Source organism: Hyla sarda, chromosome 10 (genome assembly GCF_029499605.1).
Source record: "Hyla sarda isolate aHylSar1 chromosome 10, aHylSar1.hap1, whole genome shotgun sequence".
NCBI lineage: Eukaryota > Metazoa > Chordata > Amphibia > Anura > Hylidae > Hyla > Hyla sarda.
Window position 1 is genome coordinate 3,020,778 of NC_079198.1, and position 13,224 is coordinate 3,034,001.

At 45.2% G+C, this 13,224-nt stretch overlaps 1 protein-coding gene across 3 annotated transcripts in view; it reads right to left on the bottom strand.

Annotated features, from left to right (window-relative positions):
* The window catches only part of IGSF21 (immunoglobin superfamily member 21), a 443,107-nt gene that overhangs the window by 420,406 nt on the left and 9,477 nt on the right, over positions 1-13,224 (bottom strand). For all 3 annotated transcript variants that reach the window (XM_056544295.1, XM_056544294.1, XM_056544297.1), the window contains exon 2: positions 11,594-11,644. The gene's annotated coding sequence lies outside the window, so the exon portion shown is untranslated. The remainder of the gene's footprint in view (positions 1-11,593; positions 11,645-13,224) is intronic.

The window sequence follows — 13,224 nt, forward strand, 5'->3', positions numbered from 1 at the left end:
AGATCTTTCTTGCCCCCACCACTAGGGAAGCTCAGGAGCAGACTGCACACGGTGTTCATTGTATAAATGAATGCAATGAGCTCCCCCTAGAGGTGGATCATTGAAATATATTGGAGAAGAAGAGATAACTGCAACTGGTGAAATGCTAATGGTGTTTGCTAATCATTTGCAAAGCTACAACTCCCATCATGTCGTAACAGCAAAAGCATATCAGGGCATGATAGATGTCGTTTTGCAACAGCTTGAGAGCACTGTGCTCAAATGGGTTATCCAGTATAAAATGGCTTAGCTACTTACCTGCATACCAATAATGCATGGCTTCATTAAAAGAGGATCCCTGATCCATTACATTGTCTTCTGCCAGGTTCTTCAGATGCAGGTGCTGATCACACTACATCATGCACCCATCATCTGCCTGATAACAGTGCAGGCACTAAGGTCCACCACCCCAAGTACTGCCACCCCCTCTGCCAGTCATGGGTATATATAGTGCAGGTGGAGTGGTCACTACAGAGTCATCGAAGCAGAGATAACTAAATGGAGGAGGAGGTGACATCCTGATCAGAGACAAGACCGTAAGGAGATCAAGAATGGAGCCAGAGATACAGAATCCAGCACAATGTTAAAAGTCTTTGGTCCTCTAGATCACAGCCCTCATATATCCATCGTGTCCTCTAGATCACAGTCCTCACACGTCTACCATCATATCCTCAAGACCAGCCATATGTCCACTAGATCACAGTTCTCACATATCCACCATCGTGTCCTCCAGATCACAGTCCTCACATGTCCACCATCATGTCCTCTAGATCACAGTCCTCACACGTCTACCATCATATCCTCAAGACCAGTCATATATCCACCATTGTGTCCTCTAGATCACAGTCCTCACACGTCTACCATCATATCCTCAAGACCAGTCATATATCCACCATTGTGTCCTCTAGATCACAGTCCTCACACGTCTACCATCATATCCTCAAGACCAGTCATATATCCACCATTGTGTCCTCTAGATCACAGTCCTCACACGTCTACCATCATATCCTCAAGACCAGTCATATATCCACCATTGTGTCCACTAGATCACAGTCCTCACATATCCACCATCGTGTCCTCCAGATCACAGTCCTCACGTCTACCATCATATCCTCAAGACCAGTCATATATCCACCATCATGTTCTCCAGATCACAGTCCTCACACGTCTACCATCATATCCTCAAGACCAGTCATATGTCCACTAGATCACAGTCCTCACATGTCCACCATCATGTCCTCTAGATCACAGTCATATGTCCACCATCATGTCCTCTAGATTAGTCATATTTCCACCATCATGTCCTCCAGATCACAGTCCTCACACGTCTAACATTATATCCTCAAGACCAGTCATATGTCCACCATTGTGTCCTCCAGATCACAGCCCTCACATGTCCACCATCATGTCCTCTAGATCAGTCCTCGCATGTCCACCATTGTTTTCTTCTAGATCACTCCCCTCATCAGTCCACCATCGTGTCTTCTAGATCACAGCGCTCATATGTCAACCATCATGTCCCCTAGATCACAGCCCCGATCAGTCTACCATCATGTCCTCTAAATCACAGCCCTCGTCAGTCAACCATCATGTCCTTTAGATCAGTTCTAATTAGGCCACCAGTGTCCTCAAGATCAGTCATATGTCCACCATTTTGCCCTCAAGATTACATCCTCATATCCATCGTGTCCTCTAGATCAGTCCACACATGTCCACCATCATGTCCTCTAGTTCACAGCCCTCATATGTCCATCACAATGCCTTCTAGATCTCAGTCTTCATATGTCCACCATTATATCCTCTAGATCTCAGCCCTCATATGTCCACCATCATGTCCTCTAGATCTCAGCCCTCATATGTCCACCATCATGTCCCTCATATGTCCGCCAATATGCTCACAGATCCTCTTCTCGATCATTATCTGTCTTCTGGAGCAGTTTCAATCACTTAATCACAGTTCTTATCTCTTTTCCATATCAATCACTTGTCTTTAAGAGCACAGTCCCATCTCTCCTCTGTGACTGTCATCTATTTTTAGGTCCCTTTCCCCATCCCTTCGTGTCGTTCACTTCTCACACGCCATATCCATGGTCACCTCCATCATCTCTCTTCTATTAGACACCCAGTTCTAGATCAGTCTACCTTCTCCAGGATTATCACTTTTCTTCTACATCGCTCTTCTCTTGAAGACTTCTCATGACTTTATCCACCTCTACATCAGTCTTCTAGTTTTCCTTCATAAGCAAAAATTTATCTAGATTAGAATCCAAGCTCATCCTAGATTTCCCTTTTCCTTACAGACAACGTCATGTCTCTGTAGTCTTCTCCATTGATCTCCTGTCTTTCCTTACTAACCAACCTCTCTCCTCCATGAATGTCACTTGCTTGATTTTCCATCTCTCCCTCATAACGTAACTTCTGCTCTAGGTCAGTCTGATGGCCTTTATCACTGTCACTTGTCATCTCTATCCTGAGCAGAGGAGAAGTATGAAGGCGGCCACTACTACCTAATGCTGTTGGCTTCCTATATCAGTGTAAAGACCACAAGGAAAATCACCCAAGAACATCTGTGCAGACAATGAACAAGGGGTGCTGGGAGATTTCTGCTCTGACAACTATGAATGGTAAATAGAGCCCTGGAGTGCAATACAGGATATAACTCAGGATCAGTACAGGATAAGTAATGTAATGTATGTACACAGTGATCTCACCAGCAGAATAGTGAGTACAGCTCTGGAGTATAATACAGGATATAACTCAGGATCAGTACAGGATAAGTAATGTAATGTATGTACACAGTGATCTCACCAGCAGAATAGTGAGTACAGTTCTGGGGTATAATACAGGATATAACTCGGGATCAGTACAGGATAAGTAATGTTATGTATGTACACAGTGACCTCACCAGCAGAATAGTGAGTACAGCTCTGGAGTATAATACAGGATATAACTCAGGATCAGTACAGGGTAGGTGACAATGTACACACAATGAGAAGACTTAATTCTATAGGTAACTAAGAATGAATAATCAATGTTTTAATCCTTTTTACATTATCAGTTTAAATTTATATGTTTATATCTGATTACAAAAAACATAGAAACAGCCCCCGCAGCGGTCTGGGACTTGTAGTTCCCCACAATGGCTGAATGTGTCTTCCCACACTGGCTCTGCACTCCTGAGACGCAGCAGAGGTTGCACGTAGTGTATTCCCCCTTCTCAATCCCCCTCCAGCTCCGGAGGAGTCGGCGGCTCCATTACAGGCCGATCATAAAACTGCACTGATGGATTCTCTGTATCTCCGAGGTGCTTTGAAATCTAAGCATGAAGTACAACCTAAGTGAGAATGTATTACTGACACTCTCTGCGCTCCTCGCATTTCATCATCTATTACACCAAGAGGACAGACGTACAGGTGAAAATTGTATTCACAGCGAACTAAACAAACTACCCCCTTAACCCCTCCCTGCCTGTCCTACAAAAAAAGCAATTAATTAACCTGATTAGAAGATACAGAATCTAAATCCCTGATAGCCCCAGGGTCAGGTGCAGAGATCACCGCCCCCTGCAGGGGAAATATAGTATTACATGCTGGATATTCTAATGCAGTGTTTTTCAAATAGGGTTCCTCCAAAATATAACTCCCAGCATACCCATATATCCTGCAGACTGAGTTAATCTTTTCTTAAAGCCCAGTGACCAGCTGTCTTCAGCACCTGTGCTGACTTGGGCCAAACTAATAACCTGGACTGGAAACAAAAGGCCTTATTACCAAACCGCTTGTCATTCCTTAAAGGGGTACTCCACTGCCCCAGCGTTCAAAACATTTTGTGCCGAACGCTTGGAGTAGGTGGCGAGGGTCGTGACGTCACTGCCACACCCCTCATGACATCATTCGCCACGCCTCCTCCCATAGGCTTGCATTGAGGGGGCGTGACGTCGCGAGGGGCGTGACAGTGACTTTACAACACCCGCTGCCCACTCCAAGCATTTTAAATGAATGTCGGGTACTGCACAGAGATCGCAGGGGTCCCAGCGGCGGGACCCCCACAATCAGACATCGTATCCCCTATCCTTTGGATAGGGGATAAGACGTCTAGGGACGGAGAACTACTTATGGATTCTTGAAACCTCAACCAGCTTTCCATGAATGAATAAGCCAGAGTTTTCCAACCAGTGTGGCTCCAGCTGTTGCAAATTCAAAGCCTACCCAGAAATGCTGGGAGTTGTAGTTTTGCAACAGCTGGAAGCACCATTGTTGGGCCTGGTCTGTTAGAGGGATACAGCAGCAATGAACCTTCCTTATGCGCTTAAACAGATAGATATGCCTTCCCAGGTTAGACAACCCCTTCAAACAGCCATAGATGTACATTAAGCATTATCCTCCAGCCACATCTAGGGCTGCATTCACATTATACACCTAGCAGAAATCTAGTAAAGCATTGTAGACTGGTGTTAGGGTGGTAATTGAGGAAGATCTCTCTTCCGCTCACTACTGTATAAGCAACAATGCACAACAGCAGGGGGCAGCAGTGAGACATCAGGTCATACAAGAAACTCAACTGTGGATGTGCAGCTGTGGTGGTGACTAGAGCAGAAGGGATCATTTCTTATTTTTATATTTACTAAATGTCTCCTTTATTTTATCTGCTGTACTCCCACACCTGGATCTTCTCTATAAGATTAGACCTGTGAACCCAGATAACATAAAATCCAGAGATCAGTCTCAGTGTGAATCCACATTAGATGGAAAAATCTGTAGAGGCCCCCCTCATGGGGATATCACTGCCGGCCTTGTGGGGTTCTCTTATGTAATGCTGTGGAGAATATATGGAGAATTGGGGAGAAACATCCAGCGATAGGGGATCCTGTGGACAGAAACAACTCATCACCGAAAGGGTTCAGAGGAAGATGTGAGGAGTGGATATGATGGATCTAACAGGAGTAGAACAGTCAGGAAACTGCAGCCGAATACAACACTGGTGTCCGACCCCACAACTCACCGCTCCGGAGCCCAGATGGGATATAACAGTTGACCAGATCCAGCGCCATTGTGTCTAAGAGGAAAAAGAAAGAAAAGACTCCAGGGTGAAAACAGCAAATTGTGGATCACTGAGCAGTGGAGAAACATGGCCGAAACATGTCCTGGTCAGATGGATCCAGATCTATATAGAGGAACATGACCTGGTCAGATGGATCCAGATCTATATAGAGGAACATGACCTGGTCAGATGGATCCAGATCTATATAGAGAAACATGGCCTGGTCAGATGGGTCCAGATCTCTATAGAGAAACATGGCCTGGTCAGATGGATCCAGATCTCTATAGAGAAACATGTCCTGGTCAGATGGATCCAGATCTCTATAGAGAAACATGGCCTGATCAGATGGATCCAGATCTCTATAGAGAAACATGACCTGGTCAGATGGATCCAGATCTCTATAGAGAAACATGTCCTGGTCAGATGGATCCAGATCTCTATAGAGAAACATGTCCTGGTCAGATGGATCCAGATCTCTATAGAGAAACATGACCTGGTCAGATGGATCCAGATCTCTATAGGGAAACATGACCTGGTCAGATGGATCCAGATCTCTATAGAGAAACATGTCCTGGTCAGATGGATCCAGATCTCTATAGAGAAACATGACCTGGTCAGATGGATCCAGATCTCTATAGAGAAACATGTCCTGGTCAGATGGATCCAGATCTCTATAGAGAAACGTGGCCTGGTCAGATGGATCCAGATCTCTATAGAGAAACGTGTCCTGGTCAGATGGATCCAGATCCCTATAGAGAAACATGACCTGGTCAGATGGATCCAGATCTCTATAGAGAAACATGGCCTGGTCAGATGGATCCAGATCTCTATAGAGAAACGTGGCCTGGTCAGATGGATCCAGATCTCTATAGAGAAACGTGGCCTGGTCAGATGGATCCAGATCTCTATAGAGAAACATGTCCTGGTCAGATGGATCCAGATCTCTATAGAGAAACATGTCCTGGTCAGATGGATCCAGATCTCTATAGAGAAACGTGGCCTGGTCAGATGGATCCAGATCTCTATAGAGAAACATGTCCTGGTCAGATGGATCCAAATCTCTATAGAGAAACATGTTAATAGACAGGGGAATATTTTCGTAGTGGACCCTGGTTCCTCTGGAACCTGTGGTTGGACACTTGGACAACATCCCTCCATGTCAGCTGTTTCCCCTCTGGCAGAGGAAGACTGTCAGCAGAACAGTATCATCCACAAGGGTTGTATCAACATGGATTGCCCCCGGGAAACATGACCGAGTTTTTATTGCTTCCCTGACCTTCACAGACCACCCCTTAACCCTATTGACACCTCTGGGATGAGGTAGAATGGGCTGATTAGGGTATGACAACAATACCGCCACGTAATGTGCTGCAACTGCAAGAGGCGATCCTGACTGCATGGGCCGATATCCTGCAGAACTATTTCCTCTCCTAATGGAGTCTACAACTACATGAATTTCTGTGGATCTGCAGACCAAAAGGAGGTTCAACCTGCTGCTAGATGGGTGGGGGGCTCTAATTCAGTGTAGACCAGCCTTGTAATATGAAGCTCATAAAGAAGACTTGCACTTGACTGAATGTATTGTCTGTGGAGATAGAACAGTCGGCAGGTTTCTGTTCCCACCCCAATGACACTTTTTATTTTTATTCTGCAAGACATTTGGTCACAGGGCGGGTGATTTATGGCGCAGAGGAGAAGCGTGCTCGCAGTGCATACGATGTGTTAAGTGAGCACCAACACATGGCGCCGCTAATGGATAAATGATGGGTTCGCTCCAAAATTTCAGGAACATTAGGCGGGTACAGACCTGTGACTGAGGAATGGGACAGGGTGACCCTGATGCTTCCTCCAAACAAAATCAGCAAGAACTGTAGTGCAAATAACAAAACCCTCTCATTGTCTCAGAGCGGCGGCTTCTCCTATTTACAGACAATAGTGTTTTTCATAACATTCTGCCCGAACAACCAAATAATCGCTGTACTGAGCGAGAAGTAGACCGGTGTGCAGAACGGCGGCATACATGACCCAGATAACAGATTATTTACAGACCTGCTAACTAATTCACCTCTCGGGTCATTCATCACCATCTCCTCAGTGAGGAGGAAATAAAGAGAATAAAATCCAGGACACAACTTGTGGGGAAGCGGATAACGCTGCGGCCCCTCCATATATTCCCACAGCATTTCTCTATTCTCTCCCTGCGCCTGGTTAAAATGCAGACGACGGCGTTACATATCTCGCTCCAGCTGCTTATGTATCACCGCTAAAGGAACCCTGTGGGCCGTGATGTGGACACAAAAGGGCAGCGGCAGGGCCTGTATATAGTGATCCACCGCACAAATGTGGAGCAACGTACGGTAACAAACCTAGCAAAGATATTCATGTCAATTCCAGGAGGTTTTCCCAAATTAAAAAAGTTTTGTTTTTTTCATAAATTCATTGACTTCGTGTTTCCTCCATTATTAACTCGATAAATGAGAAAAAAATCTTATTTACCACCAGAGGCCAAAAATGTGCCTAGATCTAATAGTCTCAACACATACCAAAATTAGGAGGAAAGGGGGTTCAGCTGTTGTCTCCAACAGATTCTATCTGGGGAGAAAAGAATCTGGCATGTTTGAGTTTAAAGGGATACTCCACTGGCCAGCATTTTGAACATTTAGTTCTGAATGCGCGCTGCAGGGTTCAGCCACGCCCCCTCAATGCAAGTCTATGGGAGGGGGCGTGACAGCATCACGCCCCCTCCCATAGACTTGCATTAAGGGGGCGTGGCCGACCCCTGCAGAGCGCACACAGCGCTCGATACTAAGTGTTCTGAATGCTGGCCAGTGGAGTATCCCTTTAACTAATCAACCGTTTTGTTCTCAGAGAGATAAGATAATGCCAGAAGAGTCTGGAGGGAGGACAGAGGCGCCTGAACGGAAGGGGAGGACAGAGGCGCCTGAACGGAAGGGGAGGACAGAGGCGCCTGAACGGAAGGGGAGGACAGAGGCGCCTGAACGGAAGGGGAGGACAGAGGCGCCTGAACGGAAGGGGAGGACAGAGGCGCCTGAACGGAAGGGGAGGACAGAGGCGCCTGAACGGAAGGGGAGGACAGAGGCGCCTGAACGGAAGGGGAGGACAGAGGCGCCTGAACGGAAGGGGAGGACAGAGGCGCCTGGAGGGAGGACGAAGGCAGATTAGTCTGGAGGAGGAGAGAACGTGTGTTCTGTAGTTTTCGCTAGACATTTGCAGTGCACTCTCAGACTGTGTAGTTTACACCATTTTTTTTATTGCTTATTTTTGTTCCATTTTGTTCCACCTTTCTTTAATGTTCCATTTTGTTCCACCTTTCTTTAATGCAAAGCCACACCAACATTTTTATAAGCCCCACCCACTTGTGTGACCAAGTACAAAACTCCATTATTTTTGTTTTATTTATTTTAAAAAAATCAGATGAACAGATCTTGCGCTCAAATTCCGGGTCACACAATATCATTTGTTTCACCCTCCTGTGTCACTGGCCCTGTCTCATATGAATAGAATACTTATGGAGTCTCTGTAGTAATGGATCCGCGGTCATACACCGGCCTCTCACATCACATGACTGTGTGGTGCCAACTGTGTGTCCCGCTATATGTGGAGCCCAGGATAAGGAGTTGTTATCAGCAGTTCTGGGAGCTTAATTTAAGGTTTTAATAACATTTTAATAAATCCATTCCGGCTCTTTCATTTGCTATTCGCTATAATGTGCATATTCTTAATTATACATTTGCTCAGTCGTTGCTCCGGATTCTCTAATTACTTTCATGCAGCCACATTTCTCATTAAGACATCTGCAGTGACAGCAGCTCCTGCACCCGATCCAGTGTGCGCCAATGACGAGGACGCAGAAAATGCAGCAAAAGACGGGGAAAAGTTATATGGAGTGGGGGGTGGGGGGGGGTCATAGCACCAGAGGTAACAACGCCGTCCCTAATACCGAGCCCGATCCAGTGTGCGCCAATGAAGAGGACGCAGAAAATGCAGCAAAAGACGGGGAAAAGTTATATGGAGTGGGGGGGGGGGGGTTGATAGCACCAGAGGTAACAACACCGTCCCTAATACCGAGCCCGATCCAGTGTGCGCCGCTGAAGAGGATGCAGAGAACGCATGGCAAAAAGTTATAAGGGGGGGGGAGTCATAGCACCAATCAGAGGTAACAACACCGTCCCTAATACAGAGCCCGATCCAGTGAGCACCGATGAAGAGGATGCAGAAAACACAGGGCAAAAAAAGTTCTATGGGGGGGGGCGGTCATAGCACCAGAGGTAACAACATCGCCCCTGATACCCAGCCCGATACTGTGCATTGTTCCCAAATTACTTCAAAATGTTTTCTCAATGGCCGTGAGATTGTCATTGGTTCATCATAAAAAGTTCCGAAACTTTGTAACATACTTTGTGCATCACTCTCCCCGCCGTGAAGCCGACAGATTGTGATTGTGAATGGACAATCTGCTTCATGCCCAGAAGCTGTAAACCAGTGAAGACCAAATATATTTACTAAACTGTGGGTTTGTTACAATTGCATCCTCTGTAAGCTGAACAGCTTGGACTTCAGGCAGATACATTGTGAAAAACAACAACAATAGAGCAGGGTTTTGCAACTCTTCACTTACCAGCTGGTGCATAACTACAAGTGCCAGCATGCTCGGACAGCCTATTCCACAACCTGCGACTCTGCGGATGCTGCAAAACTACAACTACCAGCATGCCCTATCAGATTATGATGGAAGCTTTTGCAACAGTTGTAGACTAGGTTGCCATAGAATGCTGAGAGTTGTAGTTATATACCAGCTGGATAGTATAGAGCAGTGGTCTTCAACCTGCGGACCTCCAGATGTTGCAAAACTACAACTCCCAGCATGCCCGGACAGCCAACGGCTGTCCGGGCATGCAGGGAGTTGTAGTTTTGCAACATCTGGAGGTCCACAGGTTGAATATGACTGGTATAGAGTTTGAGAAAACCGCAAGCCATCAATATCCAATTGGTAGTGCTCTGACTCCTGGCACAACACGAACCTCCTCAGAGACCCCCCTTAAATTTAAATTTTTTTTCACTCCCAGGACCACTGCTGATCAACCAATTCAAGGGGTCACTGGAGTTTCTTTTCATCCCCCCTGGCTGCATATTGTCCCACCAAAGTGAAAAGAATAAGATGCAATATCAGGTACAGTCACTACCCAATGTGCAGCTTTGTGCCTGAAGCGGTATTTTTCAACCAAAACTACAACTCCCAGCATGCCCAGACAGATTTTGGTAAGTTTTGGAAGATCTATAGGCACAACGGTTGGGAAACTCTGACTTGAAGGAAGCGAATAAGCTGCAGTGCTTGCAGGAGTAGAGGGCCCTAAACAGTCGAACCCCCATAGATTGGATAAAGATGGCTTAAAGGAGTACTCCACTATTCACAGAAGAGAGGTCAGAGCCTCTGCAATCTCCAGAATGGGGCCCCTTCTCTCCATGTGCATGGAGCAGCATAGAAGCACCGGAGAAATAGGACGCTGTACTCAAGTATCTCCAGAGCTCCCATAGACATGTCGCTTCATTTAAAGGGAGAGCCTGGACCCCCTGCGATCACTTATCCCTTATTTTGCAGATATGGGAGAGGTTTTAGAGTAGTGAAGTGCCCCTCTACTCCACTGGAAAACATAAAATTTTATTTTTTTTTTTTTTTTTTTTTAAATCAACTGGTGCCAGAAAGTTAAACAGATTTGTAAAATCCTTCCAGTACTTATCAGCTGCTATATTATCCACCGGAAGTTCTTTTCTTTTTGAATTCCCTTTCTGTCTGACCACAGTGCTCTCTGCTGACACCTCTGTCCATTTTAGGAACTGCCCAGAGCAGGATAGGTTTGCTATGGGGATTTGCTTGTACTCTGGACAGTTCCTAAAATGGACAGAGGTGTCAGCAGAGAGCACTGTGGTCAGACAGAAAGGGAATTCAAAAAGAAAAGAACTTCCTGTGTGGAATATAGCAGTTGATAAGTACTGGAAGGTTTAAGATTTTTAAATAGAAGTAATTTACAAATCTGTTTAACTTTCTGGCACCAGTTTAACTTTCAGGCACCCCTTTAACACAGGAATCTCCAAACTGTGGACCTCCAGCTATTTTAAAACTACAACTTCCAGCATGCCCGGACCGTTTCAATTACTTTATAACATACCCCCTACCTGCAGAATAGAGGTCAGTCCCAACAACACATCCCCCCCCAGCCACCCCGATCCCGGCAGAACTGTTGAGAACACTGCATTATGCACTGTGATTTTTGGTGGGTCAGAGATCACATGACCTAGTTAAAGTAATGAAATGCATTGATGCAACAGCTGTCTGGGCATGCTGGGAGTTGTAGTTTTGTATCATCTGAAGGCGAACAATTTGGAGACCATTGGATTAAAATAAGGACAAAAAATGAAAGCCTGGAAAATCCATTTAGTTTGATAATCAAGTACAAGACTAAAACCTGGTAATGGCGGATTAATGGTAAATTACCTAATATTCCGAAACTTCTAATTCTCAGCAGCAGGAAAAGGTTTCTTTGGGCTGAAATGCAAAAAATACAGAAATTAACTATTAAAAAACTGTAAATTAGTGGTTAATCTGCACAATTATCAGGTGAACAGCGGCGGACACACTACGTTGCATCCAGAGTCTGCACGGAACGTCCCCTCCCATGATTTATCTACCGCAATAAGTTATATTGTAATTGACCCCAATAACAATAATGCTGCCCCCTCCCCCATCCCCTGAGCAATGGGTTTTATGTCCTGTAGTACAATTGATTACTTTGAGGATTACACTGCCGCTCTTTTATCCATTCTTGCTGAGCTGGCCGATGTGCGCCCCCCCAATCATTCCCCTCAGCGCGTACACATGTGCCAGTAATGTAACCACACAGCACGCCCAGGATAAATCCGTTATCCCAGCAAACAGCGAGCTACGAAATCCGACTGGTGAATACAGCGTTGCGATAAGCCGCTGATCCCCTCCTCTCCTTTCTCTCCACTTCGCTATGAATCCATTTTCCCCCTGAACAGATTTTCTGTATCACATCTCCAATGCTACACAGCGCAAATCCCGATAACCCCTTCACAGCTGAACCTCAATCGCAATGACTTTAGGGGAGCAGTGAGACCTCATAATAATAAAGCCTGAAAAGCATCCGCGCTCTGCACTTGTACATCTGCTGAAGCAATAAATTAAAATACATGCAAAATAAAAAAAAACATACATAAATATTCTTCATACACATCTTCTCATTCTGTCTATACAGCAATAGTACGAGGGCAGAAAAAATACTCAGGTGTACAGGGCGGCACAGTCAGCCACAAGGTATTAAATGGGTACTCCAGTGAAAACCTTTTTTCTTTTAAATCAACTGGTGGCAGAAAGTTAAACATATTTGTAAATTACTTCTATTAAAAAATCTTAATCCTTCCAGTACTTATTAGCTGCTGAATGCTACAGAGGAAATTCCTTTCTTTTTGGAACACTGATGACATCACGAGCACAGTGCTCTCTGCTGACATCTCTGTCCATTTTAGCAACCGTGCATAGCAGATGTATGCTAAGGGCAGCATGGTGGCTCAGTGGTTAGCACTGCTGCCTTGCAGTGCTGGGGACTTGGGTTCAAATCCCACTAAGGACAACAATAAATAAAGCATTATTATTATAATAACGTCAGCAGAGACAACTGTGCTCGTGATGTCATCAGAGAGCATTCCAAAAAGAAAGGAATTTCCTCTGTAGTATTCAGAAGCTAATAAGTACAGGAAGGATTAAGATTTTTTAATAGAAGTAATTTACAAATATGTTTAACCTTCTGCCACCAGTTGATTTAAAAGAAAAAAGGTTTTCACCGGAGTACCCCTTTAACCTATAGTAGAGCTGCATGTGTGATGGGCCCAGGATACTATAACTTTGCAGGTCTCCCTATTAAAGACAAAGTACTGTCCCCTATACAGGAGAGCACACACACACACAGGTAATCTCCTCTATATACAGGAGCACACACACACACACACAGGTAATCTCCTCTATACAGGAGCACACACACACACAGGTAATCTCCTCTATACAGGAGCACACACACACACACACACAGGTAATCTCCTCTATATACA